Source organism: Solanum pennellii, chromosome 2, assembly GCF_001406875.1.
Source record: "Solanum pennellii chromosome 2, SPENNV200".
NCBI classification, from domain to species: domain Eukaryota; kingdom Viridiplantae; phylum Streptophyta; class Magnoliopsida; order Solanales; family Solanaceae; genus Solanum; species Solanum pennellii.
The window spans coordinates 6,214,407-6,221,685 of record NC_028638.1 but is presented as its reverse complement, the minus strand read 5'-3'; positions in this window follow the sequence as shown (position 1 = coordinate 6,221,685).

Genomic DNA, 7,279 nt, shown 5'->3' with positions numbered 1-7,279 from the left:
TATATATATATATATATATATATATATATATTGTAATTTCACAAATATTCTAGAATGTTTGTTTTTACGTTATGGCACCAAAAAAGTGGTAATAGATTTATAATAATAATACAACCAAATATCTTTTCTTAAATGACATGTGTATCCTAATGATTTGGCATTTAATTTGTACCCACATTTTTAAAGATTTTTTTCTGTGTGTGTGGAATTTTCATTAAACCAAAAATATCTATTAAACAATGGCATTGTAGTAATTTTTATATTATTTAAGTGTGAAATAATAATTGTATAATTAGTGACCAAAATGAAAATCTAGAAGAATTCATACATTTCTTTACTTTAAAAATTGACCCATAAAGATATTTTTATAATTGTGTTAAAATGAAGAGTTTCTATTAATTAACTTTTTACAAACAATAATAAGTGCTAAGATTGTTTTGACACGTTTTTGAAAGAAAATTTTGAACTAATTTTAAATAAAATGTGTTTGAATAGTTAATATTTTTGTTCCTAAAAATACTTTAAAGGATTATTGCGTGAACATAGTTTTAATATTTGTTACATAATATGATCACTAAATTCGTCTCTTGATTATTAAAATAATCTTTAAAATGACGTATCAATATTTTTAATTAATATGAAGATATATAAAATTATATTTACGTGGCTAAAAGAATGAACAATGTTTAACTATTTAACAGGGAAAATTTATATAGAATATTTTCTTATATCAAATATGATAAATATCTGACAGGAAAAATTTGACAATAGAAAAAAAATAATATTAAAATTCTAAGGAATATTAAATATTAAAATACAAACTAAAGAAAATGAGTAGTTACAAAAAATGTCAATAGAAAAGGGCTTGAGAAATATAGTGGAAGAAAAAAGTTAAAAAATAAATAATAACTTGGAAAAAAACAAGTATATTAGTCATTTTGTGGAGGGTAAGATTCAATGTTTCTTTTACGATATGATATTTAGAATGTAGTATCAAAAAAATTATTAATGCAATTTAGAATATAACATTATGTCAATTGTTATCATATATAGAAATAAAATTGCTTTCATGATTGTTGTTATTTTTGTGGAGTTAGAAATCAATATATTAATAAATATTTAGAATATTTAGAATATAACATTATGATAATTGTTATTGTGTATAGAAATAAATTTGATTTCATGATTGTTTTTATTGTTGTGGAAGTTAGAAATCAAGTTTTTAATAAATACTTTCAATATTAATACCAAAATATATAGAAGTATTTCTATTATCGGAGACAATAATGAAATTTATCATAAAATTTACCGACAAAGAAATCTACAAATACATTATAAATAAGTTGAAGCAATAGAGATTTGAAAGACTTTGAATCGATCTTTACGAATCGATTGATCAATGATTACTATTTTATCATATGGAAGCTTATGGTTCAAATATTACAAAAAGAAGATGATAATATTATAGAAAATCGATACCACATGCAAAATATATGAAGATCGATGAACTTTTTTCAAATATATCAATATTTTATATATTCCTTAAATGTGAAATACTTTAACTCATAATCTAATGTAATTCTCTATTTCCTTGCCGCTAAGATTTTTTTGGAATTCAACTTTTTCAATTTGGATTATAAACGACGCATTTATGTCGTATGAACATTTGAAAAAGATTATTAAGTAATATATTGAAGTTGTTTACTGTAAAATTAATTTGTCACAGTATTATATATCATATACTTAGGAAACTTCCACAATAGATAAACTATGGATTGACCTTCATATAATAGTGAGTTGCACTTTTTAGTCTTGATTTCTACTTCTTACAATCTTGATTTATGATAAATTAATTTCATTTGTTCAGAGTAAGAAGCATATTAAATATTAGATTATAAATGCTTTACAATTTATAAATTAATATATTCTCAATTAATATCCATATTTGAATTTAGAATCAAATTATTTTATTATCTTATTTATAATAAAATTTTGGTTATAATCGACTAGATATTGATAAAAAAAACTATAAAATATAATTGTAAAAAAGGTTTAGCATTTTCATTTTAAATTTTTGTTAAACAGCAAAATAGTTTTTTAAAAAAAAAACTTAACTAAAGTTTGTAGTCACTCATATTTCAATTTATATAATGTTTATTTGACTTAAAATTAAGTTTTTTCTTTTAGAAAAATTACTTTTAAAACTCGTGATCTAGAACAAACCATAGATGTTCAAATGTGATATGATTTTTATCTTCTTACTAAGAATAAAATGTACATTTAAAAGTTAAAATATTATTAAATATAATAATACATCATTCTTTTGAAATTGACTTCTCAGAATTTTCATAGTTTTGAGAGTTAATTACATTATATCTCTACTCTTTTTTCAAATTACAAAAAAAAATCTTAGAGATAAAAAATTTAGATGTTTCAGCAGACATGCGGATACATCGGTCATGATACATTGCCATTCAGCAAACTTGCAGATTCATAGCTCACGGATGAATCCGAGAGGAGAGAGCTATATTTGAGAGGGAATATGGATGTACCCGAGAGGAGAGATATGTATGTATCCAAGAGACGATAGAGATGTATTGAAGAGGGGATGAAGATGTATCCGAGAGAGGATATGTATGTATTCGAGAGGAGATAGTTATGTCTCTAACAGAGGAGAGAGATGTATCTGATAGGAATTTTTGTAATTTCTTTAAATGCTAAAAAAATTTAAAAATTATAATAATATGTGAATTTAGGTGCAAAAAAATTAACATTGTAAAGATAATTGATTATATTGGGCCCGTGGCAGATTTGTAATTCTACTTAACATACAAGGGTAAATGATTAATATCTATGATAAAATTTCTATTATATAAAAAGAGTGAAGTGGGAGGACGACCAATAACAAAAATATAATTTCACTTTAACAAAAATCTATGAAGAAAGATAATAAATAATTCTAGAATTATCTTTCTATATATGAAGTGAATAACGATCAAGGAAAAATTATAATTTCACGCCAACATAAATCTACCAAGAATAATAACAAAAAAAATTAAATAGTTCTAAAAACATCTTAAGTTATTCTTATTAGCATTAACTAATTTTGATATTATTTCATTTTCTTTTTATTTCTTTTGTGAGTTATTGTGATATCTATTTTATCATTACTCTATTTTACTATTACTTTAATTTAGTTCTTAATATTTTTTTATTCATTATGCGTATAAAAAAACCTATTTTTTATATAAAAATATCATGAATTAATTATTTCAATATTTATGTTGGCTCTAATTAATATACTTGAAACTTAGTGTGATAAAATTGATAATATATATTAGATTGAAATTAAAGAAATTAAAAGTAACTTTACAAATAAAAATGAATGAGATGATATATTTGTATTAAAGATGACCAAGAATAAAAATGTAATTTCATTCTAACAAAACTCTATCAAGAATAAATAATTTTAAAACATCTTTCTATATATGAAGTGATGACCAAAGGTAAAAATGTAACTCATGCAAACAAAAATCTACCAAGAACGATAATAAGAAAATTAAATAGTTCTAAAAACATCTTTAGGTATTATTATTAGTATTACCTCATTTTTGTTGTTTTTTCATTTTTTTATGAGTTATTCTGATATCTATTTATTATTGAAAGTTAATAAATAATAATTACGCTTAGCTCTTAATAATTATATATCAAGTATAATATTAGGTGGAACCAATCAAAATTAAAATTAAAATTTATATGTATATTAAATTTTGTGTATTGAAATATTTTTTAATTTTGTGATCTTTAGTATGCTATATAATAAAATTAAAATTCAGAAGTTATTTTATTTTTGAAATGAAATAAAAAATAAGTTCATATAAAATCAAAAAGGAGGGAGTCATATATTAAAAATGAAATATACATGTGTTATTATTGAAATGAGCTTTCATATATTATTTTAAAAAAAAAATTGTTTGGCTTCCTTCTATTAATTTGTGAAAATGAAATATATATGTGTTATTATTGAAATGAGCTTCCATATATTATTAGTTTTTAGAAGAAAAAAAATTCAAGGGCAAAAATATAATTTCACGCTAACAAAAATCTATGAAGAAATATAATAAATAATTCTAGAATTATTTTTCTATATATGAAGTGAATATTTTTCTATCTTACTACTATATAGAAGAGTGAAGTGGAGGACGACCAAGGGAAACCATGTAATTTCACACTAACAAAAATCTATGAAGAAAGATAATAAATTATTCTAGAATTATCTTTCTATATATGAAGTGAATAATGATCAGGGGAAAAAATATAATTTTACACTAATAAAAATCTACCAAAATGATAACAAAGAAATTAAATAGTTCTAGAAACATCTTAAGTTATTGTTATTACCATCAACTTATTTTGTTATTACTTCACTTTCTTTTGTTTTTCTTTTGTGAGTTATTGTGATATTCATTATGCCTATGAAAAACCCAACTTTTTATATGAAAATATCATGAATTAACTATTTCAATCTTTATTTTGGGTCTAATTAATATACTTGAAAATAATTTAATTTGATAAACTAATAATATATATTAGATTGAAATTAAAGAAAAGATGTTAAAAAGTAACTTTACAAATGAAAATGAATAAGATGATATATTTGCATTAAAGATGAACAAGAATAAAAATATAATTTCATTCTAACAAAAATCTATCAAAAATAAATAATTTTAGAAACATCTTTTTATATATGAAGTGAATGATAATCAAAGATAAAAACATAACTTCATGCAAGCAAAAATCTACCAAGAATGATAATAAGAAACTTAAATAGGTCTAGAAACATCTTTAGTTATTATTATCAATATTACCTCATGTTTGTTATTTCTTCATTTTTTATGAATTATTGTGATATCTATTTCTTATATGAAAATAAATAAATAATAATTGCGCTTAGCTCTTTATAATTTATATAGCAAGTATAATATTAGGTGGAACCAATCAAAATTGTATTTATACAAATTTTGTGTATTGAAATATTTTTTAATTTTGATCTTAAATATGCTATATAAAAAAATTAAAATTCAAAAGTTATTTTCTTTTTGAAATAAAATAAAAAATAAGTTCGTATAAATCGAAAAGAAGGGAGTCATATATTAAAAATGAAATGTGTGCGTGCGTGCGTGTTATTATTGAAATGAGCTTTCATATATTTATTTTTTTTAAATCGTTTGGCTTCCTCCTATTAATTTGTTCATATATGTGGAGTTTTAAAAATTTAAACATTTTAATATAAAAAAAGAAGCTTAAAAACGCAATGTAACAATTTAAGATATTTTTAGAAAAACATAGTTAAAAACATAATGAAATTTGGTTGACTCCCTTATTTTTATCGAAACAAAAAAAGTTGCATATATAGTTTGAAAATAATGTAAGAACTAAAAAGTATTATGAATCATAGTAAAATGATAACTAAAAATACGTGAGAATCATATAAGAAATCTATTTACTTTCTTAAATCACTTGTATCACATAAAACAAAAAAATGGAGTAACATATATTATTCGAAAATAACATAAAAGGTACATAAATTAAGAATTTAAAATATTTTTTAGGAAACACATAAAAAATTTTGTTCACTTTTTCAAATTTCATTTATGTCACATAAATTGGAAGAAAAAAAACTAACATACGTTGGGCCTACGCAGGCGCGGACACATTATATCTAGTATATATATATAAAGATGAAGAGGAGGACGATCGATGACAGATTTGTAATTATATTTAACATACAAGGGTAAATGATTAATATTTATGATAAAATATCTTACTCCAAACCAAGGGAAAATTCGTCATTTAACTTATTTATATATCTATTATTTTGTTGCACGTGTCACTCAACATCTCCAAATCACTTTATTAAGAAAAAGAAATACTTAACTTTATTCCAGAAGCATCCACACTGCTTTATTTTTACTCTCAAATGAAGTAGTATTTCTTTCCAATGATGATTTTAGCAATTTGAGGTTAGTATATCTCTCATTTTTTGGTCAAGCTATATCATGATTCTCTTCAAATTTTTAATTTAATAGTTGAATTCAATAGGTGCGTTTTCGTATTTAACCTCATTCCTTGCCATGATCTTTGTTTTTTTCTGAACTTTTAAAGACTTACTTTCCTTTCTTTCACCTTCTCAATTGGGTGATCCAACTTATACATGTTTTTATCTCAATTTTCTGGCAATTCTCTTCTTGCTTTCAAAGTTTATGATATGAAATTCTAGATTATATTGTTAATTATTATTTCATCTAATCCTTTCTCTGAATTTAATTAATTATCTAATTAGAAGCTAATGCACTGTCATCTACCGATTTGGTTATCTTCTTGCCAAAGTAAAATATCGTAGTCTTATCCCTCAACGTTAATTCTATTTACTTGGGAGAGATCTCCTTTTACATTTCTAGCCAAATACAATTTTGCAAGTGCCTGACACCTTATTTATGTTTTAAACTATGTTTTTTGTGGTGGTGATTATCTATTATCTGAAAATGGTAGTCTAGATTCATTAGTCAATTCTTCTTGTTTCTTGTTCCATTTTGGAATTAATAGTGTCAATCATAAAAGTCACATAAGAGTGTTGTATCTTTATTTTTCTTTAATTACTACTACACGTTTGAAAGTTGCTCTATAATTATCTCTTTGATTCTGACTTTCATTCACTACCAATAAGTGACAAGATGCTAAACGAATTTTTCATTCTTATATCGTAGCAAGTAGTCATGGGAATGACTTCCCTATTTATACTCACTTGTTACACAACACATGATGCATGGTCCTTGTGAGAGTTTGTAGAACAAATAACTAAAGGAGAAAATCCATATCCAGTTAATAAAGACGAAATACAGGAAGAAGTGTGAAAATTAGAGGACACTTTCTTAATAACTCGTGGGTTGTTCCTTACAATCCATCTTTACTTTGTAAGTTCAACAAAAATTCTTCTAAACATTTCAACAGACTAAGCTAATATCATTTTGCTATTATGTACTCCAGCTGTGCTATGGCTATCTGGTAATGGACGTATGGTGCAAGGTTGATCTCATAAAAAGGATATACTGGTGTTCAAGTTCTCAATGTTTTCGACGCCAAGCTTCTCCATTAAGTAGTAAGCGATTTACTTTTTGATAGAATATGATAATTCTACAAGCCTATAAAATTGGTGCTTTGATGATAGACAAGAAATGCAAATATATATATATATATATATATATATATATATATATAT